The following is a 17,182-nucleotide window of genomic DNA, read 5'->3' as shown; positions in this document are numbered from 1 at the left end:
CGACTCATAGTGACCCCTCCTTGGGTTTCCAAGGCAGTATCACTATGGAAGTAGAAATGCCCAACCTTCCTTCCGAGGAGTGGCTGGTGAGTTTGAACCGCCAGCCTTCTGGTTAGCAGTCAAGTGCCTTAGGCACTATGCTACCAGAGCTCCTATCTCTTGTATATGCATGGGGATTTCTGAAATTTTTTTCCTTTTTCCATGCTTTTCCATCTAATAATGTTAATGATCCATTGGCATCTATTTGCCCAGATGAAATACCACGTTAGAAATTTAATAATAAGGCTTCTGACCTTATTTCCTGTAACATATTTTCCCCAAAGAATTAATATATTTTCTATTACAATGAAAATTCTCAAAAAATTTTGAGAAAAAAAAAAAAAAAAAAAAACCTATTTATCCAATAACTTTTAAGACAACTTGCATTTGGGAAAAGAGAGAAACAGGTTAAAAATTATTAAAATGACTAGTCACAGTAGGAAACTATTACACCATGCATAATATCCTGCTAGATGGGGCAATCTACTTCTGTAATGATACTGCCTCGGAATTCCAAGGAGGGGTCGCTGTGGGTCAGGTCCAACTCAACAGCACATAACAACAACAACAGTTACATTGCATAAGGCTTAGTGGTCCTCTGGACAAATTGTAGTCTAATCCTGTTTGGTAGTTTGTAATAGTGATTTACTCAATTCATGTATATAAGAAAGAATTTATAAAGAGAGTTAATATAGAAACTTGCTCATTTGTCACTAGATTATGCAATAGAAATAGTTTTCCTTGAAGTAGTTTCATTATACTCTTTCTGATAATATTGCTTTCCAGAGTACAAGTAAGGAGAAAATATAAAATCAAGATCCTTGGAGAGTTTTTACTAAGAAAACATACCATAAGCCAATTAAATTTTATGTCAGCACTTTATAGACCATCACAAACTAAACGTAAAATTTAAGGGGTTTGAAAACAGGTTGTTGCATTTTTTTGGAAATATCACTTTTCTTATAGCATCACCCTAAAGCAAAATGGAGGAGACAATAATTTATAGTTCATCACATCAAGGGTAAATAGATTTTGTACTCACAAACTGCTTTTCTATACATTAAATAAATAATGAAAATTTATTTATTTTTCTTGCATTTAACATCTAACACCCAAAGAACAATTTAATTTTTATAAAAATTTGGTAGGGAAATAGAAAACTTGACATTATGTTATATATTATTATATTATATACATTAAAATTTTACATATTTTTATCAATGCATCCATTTATTTTAACATGAGTAAGATATTTGCGAGCACCTAGAATTTTTGAAAGCCATATTTGCACATGTATTTTAAAACTACACTTCAAAGGAATGCCAAAGTTCATACACACACATACACACATAGACAATGTATACACACTGATGACCTTTTCTTCTTAGAGTTTAACTTCAAATGCCCTTTATTATTTTAAGCAGTTTTTAAAAAACTCTTCCTTTATATGACTTAGAAGTTCTAAGTATATTCTTCTGTGATTTAATTTTTTATTACCTGATAATGATACTCTCATTAGAGGGACTGAGAATTAGTTCAAGAATATTATTAACCCTAGACAATGGATTATGCAAAAAATACTAATGCTTCAACAATATGGAAGTAATAGAGGTTGTAGGGAGGAAAGATTAGCACACAGTTGTTGTTGTTGTTAAGTGCCATCCAGGCAGGTCCAATTCACAGCAACTATATGTAGAACAGAACGAAACATTGCCCAGTCCTGCACCATCCTCTCAATCTTTGCCATGCTTGAGCCCATTGTTACAGCCACTGTGTCAGTCCATCTCATTGAGGGTCTTTCTCTTTTTTGCTAACCCTCCACTTTTCCAAGCATGATGTTCTTCTCCGGGGATTAGTCTCCTTTGATAACATGTCCAAGTACTTGAGAAGACCTCCTGCCATACTCTCTTCTACAGAGCATTCTGACTATACTTCTTACAGGACAGATTTGTTTGTAATTCTGGCACTCCATGGTATATTAAATATTCTTCACCAATACCATAATTCAAATGCATCAATTCTTCTTTAGTCTTCCTTATTCACTATTCAGCTTTCACATGAATAGGAGTTGACTGAAAATACCATATCTTGGGTCAAGCACACCTTTGTCTTCAAAGTGACCTCTTTACTCCTTAACACTTGAAAAAGTTTTTTGCAGCAGATTTGCCCAATGCAATAAATATGTCATTTGATTTCTTGACTGTTGCTTCCATGGGGGTTGATTGTGAATTGAAGCAAAATGAAATCCTTGACAACTTCACACTTTCGTCTGTTTATCATGATGTGTCTTATTAGTACAGTTGTGAGGATTTCTGATTTATATTGAGGTGTAGTCTGTACTGAAGACTGTAGTTTTTAATCTTCATCAGTAAGTGCTACAAATCATCTTCACTTTTAGTAAGCAAGATGGTTTCATCTGCATAGCTCAGGTTGTTAATGACTCTTCGTCCAGTCCTGATGCTACGTTCTTCATGTAGTCCAGTTTCTCAGATTATTTGCTCAGCATGCAGATTAAATAAATATGGTGAAAAGATACAACCCTGAAGCACATCTTTACTGATTTTAAACCATGCAGTATCCCTTTGTTCTGTTCAAATGACTGTCTTTGGGTTTATGTACTGGTTCCTCATGAACACAATGAAGTGTTTCGGAATACCCGTTCTTCCCAATGTTAACCATAATCTTTATGATCCGCACAGTTGAATGCCTACAGGAGTAATATAACCTCCCTTTGTCTCTTGCTTCTGACTAAATGTCAATGATTCCCAGAATGATGGCAGAGAAAGTTACACTCCCTAGGTCACTGAGCATCATTTGCCTGGCCACAGTGACGCAGAGTTCACTCCTACTCATCTTCCTGAGTTACTTCACCTCTTTTGTCCATCCTATTTATGTACAAGACTGTTCTTCCTTGCCAGCTCAGTGATATGATTTCATGATTAAGATATAGGCAGAAAGATGCTCTTCATGCCACATGTTCGTAAATCTAAACATTCATCCTGTGGTAAAAATATTTTTACTGAAATAATTTATTTTCTTAAGTTATTGTTGTGCATGTTTTTCTTGATTAATTTATGATCAATATTTAAGTTTGTATAAGTAATTTTGTATAAATTATGTTCAGATGATACAAGTCTTTTAAAATAGTCTCAATCTGAAATATCTCCATTAATTGTAAGTTTTAAAAAAAAGACGTTCATGTTATTATTATCAACATGTTTTCTTCTACATGCATTTCTTCATCATAAATGAGATGGCTCTTAAAAACAAATCCCTAAATTTAAGAAATAAGAAATTTAATGCTCTTCACAAATAGGAAATATAGTTCAGTAATTACAGGGATAACATTTGGAATCAGATAGACTTGTATAAAATCTCATTTATTGGCTGCAGACTTTGAAAAAGCTATTTAAATTGATTTTCAGCTACAAAATGGCATCAACATTATATGTAGCACAGGTTTGCATTCCCTGTGATTAAATCAAACAATGCATATAAATTACTTACCGTAGTGCTTGTCAGACGGTAAGTACTCAGTAACTAGTAACTATTTTTATTATTATGTATGAATTGGATATATAAGTCTATATACGAAGCAAGTATAAAAATACACAGTGGATGCATGAATAATCATTTGTTCACTTTGCTCTTTTTATTGACCTCAGTTTCTAAGTTAGGAAATTATTGCTGGTGAAATAAAAACAGCACAATGGGTCTAGAGGTGGGAAGAGTGGGCTACCCCACGATTGAAGTCTCAATGATGATTGACACTCCTGGTTGAGATATGGCCTGTGTCTCCACATCTGTCCGGCCTGTTAGTGTTTGAAATGAAACATATTTTCTTCCATTTTCCAGAATGCAATCTCTACCTAACTAGTGAATAAATGAGTAAGAGGGTGATCAATTTTTTTGTAAAAGCAAGTGCTCCATAGTTATATGTGTTGTGCAAATAATGAATGCTAGTTCAGAAATTTAATATACAAATATAACAATACTTATATTGATTTAATACAGTCTATAGTGCAAGGTAAAATTAATTTCATTTGGGACACATGGGAGAAAGATATAATTAATGTAATAGGCTTCTCATAATGAACTTCAAATGAATTATAAATCAATATAATGTGTAGAAAGATGGAAAAACCTGGAATGAGCAATTTTATTTTCTTCCCAAACAATAGCCAACTAAACTTAAATCAAAGCTATGCATAATCATATTGTCATGCTATATAAATTCAGAGTATGTAGTGGTACATATTCTGTATTTTAATATTTTCAAATTTAAGTTTCCAAGTTCCAATGTGTGTTTCCTGAGCATCATGATTATGTTAGGTGTACTATTCAATATTTCAAAAAGCTATATTCTTGAAGTGAAATTTAAAGGAAAAAAAGGATAAATATAATTGCTAATAAATTTTGACAACAATAAAAATGCAGAAATACATTTTGTCTTTTAAGCTCAGTTGTAATTTTTTTCCTTTATGATCTACAATATGAAGTGCTAATCTAAATATAATGTATCTGACAATGTATATTAAAAAAAGAAAAGAGAGAGAGAGCTGATTATGTTTTGGTTTGAGAGTCAGAGCTGAGTGGGTCTCCTCAGACTGGGGGACACTTGGGGAGGAGCAGGCCAAATGGTTTCATTCCATCATGGAGCTTGAAGTGCAGAAAGTGACATTTCTCTTTCTGGTGGTGTAATTGTGGTTGTTGGTTGTCGTCTTCAACTCATAGCAACCCTATGTGACAGAGTGGAACTGCTCCACAAGGTTCCCTTTCTCCTGTGGAGCCACTAGGTGGGTTTGAACTGTCAAGCTTTTGTTTAGTAGCTGAGTACTTAACAATTGCACCACCAGGCCTCTTTGTAACTGTGGTAGCTGGAGGATAAATATTGGGAATTACAACTTGAGCCTGCATACTGTGCCTAAATTGTGGCTGGAGATTGTTAAGTACTGAAGTTTAATGGAGAATAGCTGCCAAATGATGAGAAAAAATGGGAACTAGAAATCATAGAGTAAGTAGAGTGGAGTGGACTAGGAAAGTGGTATGATTTACCTCCAGAGATGAAGGATAGATGACAAGGTGGCTTTCATAGGAAAGGGCATAAGCATTTCAGAGCATAAAAGAGCTGACTGGGAGAGATATGAAATACCATTTTATCACTTAGCAAAATCTGAGCACCTTATAAAATGTTATTTATGCAACTTCTAAAACTATGTACTTTTTCATTCATTCATTTTTACTCATCCACTCACCAAATGCATCAAGCTCCCATTATGCCCATGCTCATATAACAGATTTTCCTGACTGGCTGGAGTGCCTCAGCAACCCTGGAAGCCCCAGTCCATTCAGTATCTAAAATAGCAGATAAATTCTTTCCTCTAGGTTTTCCCAAAGGCTTGACAATTCCACTAGTGCCGGAAAGGGAGCTCTCAGTGGTATAGTGCCTAAGGCATATGACCACTAAGAGAAGGCTGGTGGTTAAACCCACCAGCCACTCCTAGGAAGGATGGTAGGGCAATCTACTTCCATAGTGATACTGCCTCGGAAACCAAAGAAGGGGTCGCTATAAGTTGGACCCGACTTGAGAGCAGTGAGGTGTTTTTTTTTTTGGTTAGTGCCAGCAAGAGAACTATACTCACTCAAAACTCCCAGAGTTTTCCTCAGGGACTTTATAATTTAAGCAGAGTATTGCCCACCTACCCATATGCACCAGCAGATTTTTAAATTTCCAGGATTCATCTAAACAGAGAGCCTGAGAATAACTTGACTGAGCAGCAGATTTTTTTCTGCACAAACCTAGGTTAATTTTTCTATCCAGAAGTAAATCCAAATAGTTCTCATTATAAGGAAGTTTAGGTTGGGGCAGAATGTGGTTAACAGTAGAGTACAGGGAAGAGTAGCGTTAAAATTATGTCTGGTATGTGACTTTTGCAGATTGAGACACAATGCCCAACAATGGGCAAGGTATGTTCTAGGGACTGTTAGATTATGTCAGAAAATAACCAGCTGCAAATTTTCTACGCCCTGGACATGAATATCTAATATGGAGTGTGCTCAGCTCAGATAAATGATCATAGATTAGTACCTAATTTTGTTTTCCTAGTGTAGTCCCTGTTGTTTGTATTGTTAGGTTCTATTGAGTCAGTTCTACCTCATAGAGACCCTGTGTGCAACAGGATGAAACTGCTTAGTCCTGTGCCATTCTCACAGTCTTTGCTATGCTTGAGCTCATCATTGCCACCACTGTGTCAATCTGTTAAATTAAGTGTCTTCCTCTTTCCCACTGACCCTCTCCCTTACCAATCATTATGTCCTTCTCCAATCTTTAAGCCCTCTGGATAACATATCCAAAGCAGGTGAGAGAAAGTCTCACCATCTTCTCTTCTAAGGAGAATGCTGACTATATTTAGGGGAGAATGGTCCCATATGTTTACTCCTATCCTTATCCCTGCTTGACCTTCATCTAATGCACATTCTTTTAGAATTTAGGAGTTTGAATCAGGTACACTTTAGCATCAGATTACCATGGATTTGAATCTTCATTTAATAGATTTCCTAACTTCCTTGAACCTCAGTTTTATATCAATAAAACAAAGACAGTAATATATTTTATACGTGACCACTGTGAAAACTTAATGAAATAATATAGTACCTCCTTTTCTGATTCAAGCACACTGTTTTAACTTATACAAATAGTATTGTTTATGTATAAACAATTTTTAGCTCTGGTTACTTCCATGAAGCCTCTGTCTAGGACAAGTGATTATTTTCCTTTTGAATATTTATACTAGATAATAAATTCTTTAAAGCAAATCCTAACATGTAACAGAGAAACACATTTAAATATAATCTTTATAAATAAAAATGGAGAAATAGATATTTATGGAAACAATATTAATAGTACCATCATTATAAACAGCTGCATTTTTCTTCTTCTAAAGGCAAAAAGTGAGTCAAGTGCAAATAATTGGCTTTGTCTCCACACACACCCCACATTTATGCACACACATATTGAGCTGTCTCTACAGAATGACCTCCATCTAGCCTTTTTACACAATGTCAGTTAAGGACCAAGCAAGATGTGTTGATTTTGAACAGGTCTTATATAAGTTCAACCTGCTTTATCAGCATTAATGCAAAAAGAGTTTTAGAATCTCAATGTTAAAGGGAACTTGCTGCTTTTTAAAAATGTGTACATTTTTATACCAGACTGGGAAAGGTGTGATCTGACATAATATATTTATTGCAGAAAAGAAAAGTAGAAACCACTTAAAATTCCACTTGTACTCTCAGGAATACAATTTATTCTGGCATGATTCAGCGCTCTTCATTTATTGTAATAGCCACAAATTCACTTCATGTTTTCATCATGCATTTCCCTTTAAGCCTTTCTATTTCAAAATGTATTTTAAAAATTTATCTTTAATAGTGATGGAGTTTCAACTGAATATGATGATGATTTGTTAATTCCAAATTCTTTCTAAAGGCAGATGCTTACTTCTCTGCAGTTCATAACCTTTTAAACCTATTAAAATCCACTTCAAAATATATAATTATGCAGCTTAAATAATCACTGTAGTGATCATTTCTAAGATAATGTTGTGTTTTAGATACGAATATAATATTCAAAGTACATCATTAATATACTGAATTTCAAAAATCTACATTAATAGTTCGCTTTTTACTTTAATATTCTCACCATAATTACTGCACAAAGAATGTTTTCCCTGCAGGCCAGTCTTTAAATTCAAGAGCTAGTAATATTAAAAGGCTGTTGGAGGATAGAAGGAGGGTTAAATACATAGAGAGAATATAGGTGTGGACAAAGCTAAGGCTGAGAGAAAAATATATCTTGTGTATCACAAGCAAGGAGTACGTGATCTCATTTGTAGTTCAGCCCCCTAAGATCTCTGTTGAATAAACAAGGAGGGACTTTACCTACAAAGCTATGGAATTCACTGTGGCTATTTTTCTATTTATGACATCTTAAGTTGGGGTAAATGCATACACATACACATATAAAGAATATATAAAGAATTAGAGGTATTATTGTATGTATTGTGTTACTATGGAGTGATGCAGCTGTCATTTAAGATGGAGTTTTAACAACATATAGGTATGTGCAAAAGGAATGATTTTTCTATTACAGGCTGCAAAAACAGAGTCAGAGGACATTACCAATAATAAAGGGCTTTTTTAATAGAGATATGAATATGAACACATTTGTTGGATGGATTTTCTTTTAAATCTCTTCATTGTTTCAAATTGGCTTTTACTTCCTAGTCATTTCTATGATATTTACATTCAGGTAAGCTTAGTCAGCAAAAAGATTATTAGAACAGACAAGCAATGGAAATGATTTGCTCAGGGACCCCTGACAGGGAAAGTTTCAGCACAGTGGTGCACTGGTAAATGATTTGCATGCTGGTAGGATGAGGAGAGCCCAGTTCTATAGTCTCCATTTGCCTCCCCCCCACATCCAACCTCAGTTACTGTGGGTGGAAATAGACTCACTGAGACTTACTACTGAGATAGAGAACTATTAGTCCTCACATAAACTCTTTAAGCTTCTATGGAAAAAAATATATTTTTCAGCCTACCTAAAAGCCCAGGAATCGTTCCTTCTTACCTCCGACATGAATTTTATTGAATTTGGAATTTTTTCAATGATGTCACAGTCTAAGTGAGCACACACTAGGTAATTGTAACTGACTTGGATTAAAAAGAAGTATTTTTATGACACCAGGAATAAACATAGCAATTGAATAGAAAGTGTTCAATGATCCAGAAAAGGCCACAAAAAGGAAAACAAAACTGCAGTACAAAATAAATTGTTAATCATTCTTCCCTTAGACCACTAGGCTACAGACACACTGGCCTACTTTCTCCTACATAGCAATGTAATAGATTAGTTCTTGCCTGAGGGTCCTTGCGTGCATTGTTGCTGGCTCTTTGTCACTTAGACCTCAGTTTAAATGCCCTTTCAAAGAAAATCTTCTCCTTATACATCCAAACCAAAGAAGCCATCCAGTTACACTCAAAGTACCATTTTGTTTTCTTATCTTCATAGCATTTATCACTGAATGATATTTTCTTGTTTATGTATTTATTCATCCATTTGTTGTTGTGTGTTTTCTTGCCATTCTCCATTCTTCTACCAACTAGAAAATTCCAGGAAAGCAGGCATCTAATCTGCCTTGTTCACTGCTTTATCTCTAGTATCCTCTCAGAGCAAGGGGCTCTGGTGGCACAGTGCCTAAGGGATTTGACTGCTAAGCAGAAGGCTGGAGGTTTAAACCCACCAGCCACTCCTTGGAAGGAAGGTTGGGCAATCTACTTACATAGTAATACTGCCTTGGAAACCCAAGGAGAGGTTGCTGTGAGTTGGATCCAACTCGACAACAGTGAGTGAGTGGGTGTGAGTGATGCTCTTAGAGCAATGATTGGCAACTACTAGGTGTTCAATAAATATCTGTTGACTAATCAGAAGCATTTACTTTCATACAAAATGTTATGCTTAGAAAATAAAGCTAGCTATATTTGAGCAAATTACAAAAAATAGAAGTCATATTTTTAACACTTACATTAGAAAGAGTAATTTGGAAGGTGGGAGCTCTGGTGTCTTAGTGCCTAAGGCATTTGACTGCTAACCAGAAGTCTGGCAGTTCAAATCCACCAGACACTCCTCAGAAGGAATATGGGACAATCAACTTCTGTAGTGATACTGCCTCAGAAACCCAAGGAGGGGTTGCCATGATTCAGAACCGACTCCACTGTTACGTAGCTGCACAGTGTCCAGTTATTGTTGTTAGGTGCCCTCCAGTCAATTCTGACTAATAGTATTATCATGTCACAAACCAGAACTGCACAATTGGGTTTTCTTGGCTGTAGTCTTTATGGAAGTAGATCACCAAGTCATTCTCCAGTAGAGACTCTTGCTGGGTTCAAACTACTAACCTTTTTAGTGTTGAGCCACCAGGGCCCCTCTGTCAGAGGAATTTATATAGTCATTGATTCAGCAATTTGTCTTTGGTACATATTACTCACAATGGATATCATCAACTGAATACTTTTCCTGGCACTGTGCAACTATGCCTGTATTTTAGATGAATATTCCCTAGTTTAATTCCCTCAAATGTCTGATAATGGTAAATATTATTATTGCTGTCATTTTACATATGCAGAAACTAAGGCTTTGAGAAGTTAGGTAATTTGCCTAAGTTTGCTATGCTGTAAAAGGTGGAGCCAGGATTTGATGCCAGGTCTGTGGAATCTGTAAAGCCAGTGATTTCAGTCTACACACTTTATTGCCTTTTATTGTAGCTGTTGCATCTATATACTTCTTTATTTATATAGTAAAACCACATTTTTCTTTTTTCACAAGATATGTCCTTTGTTTAAGCAGCAGTCAGGTACATGAAATTTTTTCCCATGTCTAATTTCTGTTATTATTTGTAGTGTAGAATCAAGAGATTTGCACTGTATAAGCACTCTTTTCCTCTTCTAACCAATTGTTGTTGTTGTTATGTGCTGTTGAGTCGCCCCCGACTCATAGGGACCCCTCCTTGGGTTTCTGAAGCGATATCACTACGGAAGTAGATTGCCTAATCTTCCTTCCAAGGAGTGGCTGGTGGGTTTGAACCATCAGTCTTCTGGTTAGCAGTCAAGTGCCTTAGGCACTACACTACCAGAGCTCCTCTTTTAACCAATGGTACCTCTTTTAACCAATGGTACCTCTTTTTTTGCAAGACAGGTTGTGGCTGAAGTAATAGTCTGTGACTGTAGAAGAATATGAAGAGAAAGAATTCAAATAGTAAGCAAACTCCTATGTCAACATACACACAGGCCTACCAGCATACATTTCTAAAAAAAAAGAAAAAGAAAAAAAAAAAAAAAAACTCTATCAGGTCCAGTATAGTATCCTATGGGAAAGTTATTCTAACAACCTGGAGGCAGGATTTTAGCCACTAGAAATAATATCTTCCTCAACTGGTAGCTTAATCCTTGCAAATACAGTTACATGGTTAATTTCTAAAAAATCAGTAAGAGTGAATCTATCCTGTTTGGTTTTATTTCAAAATGGATCCAATTCTATTAAGACATTTTAAGAAATAGCACAGTACCCACAATGTCAGGACTTAATTGATGGCAATCATTATGATTATAATAAAGAAGAGAAAGAAAGAGGAGTGGGAAGGATGGTGACAAAAGGAAGAAGAAAGAGAAGGAATAGGTAGAAGAGAAGAAGAAAGAGGGGCAGCTATAGGAGTTGTGGTGCTGGCAAAGAATGCTAAAAGAACTAACAGATCTGTCCTGGAGGAAGTACAGCCAGAATGCTCCCTGGAAGCAAGAATGGCCAGACTTCGTCTCACCTATTTTGGTCATGTTGTAAGAAGGGACCATTCCCTGGAGAAGGATGTCATGCTTGGTAGGGTGGAGGGTCGACGAAAGAGGGGGAGGCCTTCAACGAGATGGATTGACATGGTGGCTGCGATGATGGGCTCAAGTATAGCAGGGATTGTGGGTCTGGCGTGGGATCGGGCAGTGTTTTGTTCTGCTGTGCATAGGGTCGCTATGAGTCAGAAACGACTCGATGGCACTTAACAACAACAACAACAACAACATAGGAGGCATAGAAAGTAAACAATGACTATTATATTTACCTTTAAAAACATTTGGTAAACTTTTTTTTTTTTTTTTTAAGTCAAGGAATCTGTTCCTCTGACAAATATCATATTAAGGTATCTCTATATTGCTATGTGGCAGCTCTGGCGGCATAGTGCCTAAGACATTTGACTGCTAACCAGAGGGCTGGAGGTTCAAACCCACCAGCCATTCCTTGGAAGGAAGGTTGGGCAATCTACTTCTGTAGTGATACCACCTTGGAAACCCAAGGAGGGGTGGCTGTGAGTCAGATCTGACTCAACAGCAGTGAGTATATTGCTGTATGGAGCTCTGGTAGCACAGTGGTTAAGGCATTTGGCTGCTAGTCAAAAGGCTGGTGTTCAAACCCACGAGCTGCTTCATGGAGGGAAAAAGAGGCAGTCTGCTTCCGTAAAGATTTACAGCATTGGAAACCCAGTGGGGGTTGCTATGAATCAGAATTGACTTGAAGGTAGTAAGTTTGGTTTTATATTGCTGTATATTCTGTAAACACCTGAATTAAATATCTATGAAGGACATTCAGTTTTTAAGTTAAGAAAAAAATAATAAATTTAGCAAGAGCTTAAGGTCTCAAAAATGTAAATGTACCAATACAATACCATGGCTTATATAGATTACTGCTTGGAAGATCATTTAGAGATATGAATTTGTGCAAATTGTTGAGGCATAACTTGCTATTGCTCTGGAGATGTAAAACCACTCTCATTTTTAATAAATTTTTGTTAATGAACACATATTTAATATGGAAGCACATTCTACATGCTTCAGCACTTATGTCTCCCTTTCTAAAAAAAATGTATTGCAAGAAGTAGTTAATAGTTTAGGCTCTAGGCATGCTTTTCCTAGGCGAACATTGAACATTAACACAAAGAACACAGATATTCCTGCATTAGAAGAAAAACAACAAATTGAATGGATAACATAAGAATCACAATCTCATGCCATTATTTGGAAGAACAGGTGAATTGTGTTATTGTAATAATAAAGCATTAATCTTGACATTACAATTACAGGGAAAAAGTGACCTTTTATATGCAAGGTAATGTTATAGCTATAAAATCTGTCTTCATCAAGGAGTGGTAATTATAAAAGATGCAAATTAATGTATAACCATGAAAATTTTAGATATGAATTTCTTTTAAGCAGATCCTCACTGTTAATCAGTCAATGCTTATATGTATTTACATATGAAAGACATAGATGTTCAAAGAGTTTATAATTTTACATCTAAATTAGGAAAAGTACAAACACCTATCTCTCTTTAAATGAATCTTAAGGACAAGAAATTTCCCAAGCGTGTGCTTGCTCTAAGCAGTCAGTAACACCCTGACCTATATTTTGAAGTTGTCATTTTATAGAGAAAAGGAATAAAAATAGCACTGCCTCGAAAAATTTATGACATATAAAAATATTAAGTGGAATATGCAAAGTCGCATAACCATTTGAGTTCAGGAAGAATTCTGATTCAGTTTAGACTTGCTGGTTGTTCTAGTCTGCTACTAATTGGTGTCTCCCCTGAGTAGTAGCCCCAGGGTTTTCACCACACACATATTTTAGCAACTTTTCTAACATAAAATACTTCTGTAAAACAGCACATCATCTTCCTTAGACATTTTACATGAACATAAAATTTCAAAACCAAAATAAACATTTTTGAGTTGACTAAATGAAAAATTAAATAAATGAAAAGTTGACTAAAAAATTATGGGAATTTTTCTTCATTTATTGACTCTTATTTTAAATATATATACATATATATAATTATATATAATACTGTCACTTTTTGTCTTTATGGGCTCAAGAATATGTATTCACTGTTTTATTTTACATGAGCAGAGAGTCTCAAATATATTTCTTTGCCTAAGGATACATTTAAAGAGAGATAGGTGTTCGTGCATTTCCTTATTTGGATGTAATATTGTGCCATACTTTGATATAAATATTTTCTGCTATATTTGGTTTATGTCCACATAAAACTTAGAAACATTTAAAACTTCTCAGTGATCAATCTCATATTTTAAAATACTGATAAAAATAAAATTTATAGATGAAAGATATTTTCATCGAGTCATAGTTTATTTTAAAAAACAAGCTAATAACAGTTACTTTGAAATTATTGAATATTTAAAATTAGCATATATTCATAAACCCAAAGAATGGAATAAATATTATTTAATTTGTCTAACAAAGTTTACATAATTAATAAAGACATATTTTTAGAATATAGGCCAGATATCACATCTAACGTGAATACTCCCTGCCTGACAAACCACCTCTTAAAATTGGATTATTTATACCTATGTTATGGAATACAAAACAACCCGTGTTTGACTCTCATACTTCTTATCACACAATGTGGATAATTAGTTGTTTATTTCTCTATCTTATATTCTCACATCTTTAGACTGTATCTTTTATTTTTATGTCTCTAAGGTTTAGCACTCTGTAAAATAAAAATTCATGAATATTGCATTATCCACCTTTTTACCTAGCCCCTGGCACATAGTATGCACTAAATAAATATTTGTGGACTGAATGACTAAATGATGAGTGTCATCTGCTTTTGGAATCACTGTGACAATGCATTTCTCAATAACCACATACCGTATAATTACCAGGATTTACTAGAAAAATAACTCCATAATAATCTTAAAATGTTTGTCCAAAACGCAAAAATTTGTTTTTGATTTTTCAGAAAAGTCAGTGATGATAGAGTTGAAATCTCTCTGTACCCCACTGTATTCTTGTATATGTGTCTATATTGAATATTTGCTCATATGCTCTAATTCAGTGATTCATTCTTCATTTAACAATTATTTATTGAAGTTCACTATGCAAGGTTCTCTTTTAGGCACAGGGAAAAACAGAAATATCCCTATCTTTGAGAACCTTTTATATAAGCAGGGGAAACAGATAATGAAAAAAGCATAAAAACAATATATATAGTGCTTTTGATAGTGAGCAGTGCTAAGAGAAAAAATAAAGCAGGCAAGGAAACCTGGAAATGGGTATGTTTGTGTGAGATGTACTTCCTGTTTTAGATACAATGGCTAGGGAAGGACTGAAGTGACATTTGATCAAAGTCCTAAAGAAATTAGGGAAGGGTCCCCTACATATATCTGTAAAGAATTCACAGATGGAATTCCAACACTGGTGGTGGTAGTGGGAAGTCCTATAATACAAGTCCTATAGATCATTCTAAGGACTGTTAGTGTCAGTGAGATGGGATGCCATTGGAGGATTTTGGACAGAACAGTGACATGACCTGACTTAGATTTTAACATAATATCTCTACTTGCTGTCTTGAAAATAGATTGTTAGGGACAAAGGTAGAAACAGATATTAGTTAGAAGGCTATCATAATAGCCTAGGTGAAAAAGGATGGCAGCTTAGACAATATTATAGTCATGGAAATTTTGAGAAGTAATTGAATATTATATACAAAAAAAAAAAAAGCACTTACCGCTGTCAAGTTGAATCCGACTCATAGCAACCCCTCCCTGGGTTTCTGAGGCAGTATCGCTACAGAAGTAGATTGTCCAATCTTGGGTTTGAACTGCCAGCCCTCTGGTTAGCAGTCAAATGCTGTAGGCACTATGCCACCCAGAGCTCCCATATTTTGAATTTATAGGCCAACATGATTTATAGACACATTAGATATACATTAAAAAAGAGAAGCAAAGAATGACTAAATGGGAACAACTGGAAGAATAGTGTTGTCATTGACCAAGAGAGGGAAGACCACAGAAAGGGATTTGGGAGGAACTCCAGATGGTCAGCTTTGGAAAAGTTAAGCTTGAAATAGCTATATAACAGGCAGAAATGTCAAGTGGGAGTTAGGGCTGGAGATACAAGTGTGAAACTCATTAGCATTCAGATGGTACCAAAACTCTGAGCCCAAATAGGACTACCAAAAAGGTAAGTATGGATAGAAAACAAAAGTTTAAGTCTTGAGCCCTGAAACCGTAAAATTATTATGGAAAGGAAATAGAAATGAGCAGAATCCAATAATGCAGACTGAGAACTGATAACATACGGACAGAGAATTAGAAGTAAAATACAGACTGTTGTGTCCCAAACCCAAATAAAGAGAATGTTTCAAATGGAAGGAAATTACCAAAACTGTCCTGTTAATTTATTATATAGTCCCTTTTGGCTTTTCTTTTTCCTCATCACCTATATCCATTCTGTTGGTTCTTTCTACAAAATATCTCATGCAAGCACGTGCTTGAACAGAGAGGCAGAACTATTGTGAGTGATATGGAATAAGCGATTTATTATAGGGATTAGACTTCACACATTGTGGGAGCTGGAAAGAAGTCTGTTGCCACTGCAACTAATTATGGGCCTAAAGGCAATGAGGTTCTGCTGTCTATCAACTGGGGATCAATATGGGTAAATGGAACCCACAGGATAAAATGAACCCTCAAAAAACAATTTCAACCTACCTCTGTCTCTAGCCACCTCCAACCACAAAAATACAAGTGAGAGGCAGAAGGAGTAGGAACTCTTCATCACAGAGTTACACACACCCTTTTATAAACACATTCTGAAAGTATAAAGAAGGAGGTCTGGCAGGAGCAAAGGGAGCTGCAGGCCCAGCTGCTACCCCACAGCAAGGTGAGCAGGAAAATCAACAAGAAGGAAAGTGAGCTGAAACAGCGCCTGGTACCCTACACTAACTGACCTTTGGAGTGCAATAAAGCTTTTGCTTCATTTCTCCTTCCGAATCTGACGGAAATTTATTTTCTGGATAACTCTAATGCAGAACCATAAGTGGAAGATAATTCTGGGAAAACTAATTACAGTTTAGCTAATTTAACACAGAGCAAAGCCATCCCAAACCAGAGTCCACCAAAATAAAATGAGGACAGAATCAACTACTGTAATTATCCATTATAGTCTATTATTGGACTATGATTTTCATGAAAACAATTTCCAGGAAATCTTATATACCTATTTTATTGCACTTAACATTGCATTCTAATAATTTATTTACCAGTTTCATCATCAGGACTTTTCATTTTTGGGGTGTGAGGGTGCCATTTTGGTATTTGACCTATTCACTGTTTTCCACACAGATTTGCTGAATAAGATCTTTTCAAATTCTACTTTTCTGAGTAAAGATATTTTGTAGACACAAAACTATACATGATTGGTGAGTAATTAGAACCCTTAATATAACTAAGCTCTGGTGGCTTAGTGTCTAAGGCGTTTAATTTTAACCAGAAGGCTTGTGGTTCAAACCCACCAGCTACTCCTTGGAAGGAATATTGGGCAATCTACTTCTGTAATGATAATGCCTTGCAAACCCAAGGAGGGGTCACTATGAGTCGAATCCAACTCCACGGCACTGGGTTGTTTTTTTTTTAATTGTGACTTGAGTGAAGATTTACAGAGCAAATTCACTTTCCATACAGCAGTTCACATATACTTTGTCTCATGTCATTGACCACAGTTTACCACAATGCAACAG

Source organism: Orycteropus afer, unplaced genomic scaffold (genome assembly GCF_000298275.1).
Source record: "Orycteropus afer afer isolate SDZICR_OR568_19922 unplaced genomic scaffold, OryAfe1.0 scaffold00445, whole genome shotgun sequence".
Classification (NCBI taxonomy): domain Eukaryota; kingdom Metazoa; phylum Chordata; class Mammalia; order Tubulidentata; family Orycteropodidae; genus Orycteropus; species Orycteropus afer.
This window is presented reverse-complemented; position numbering follows the sequence as displayed.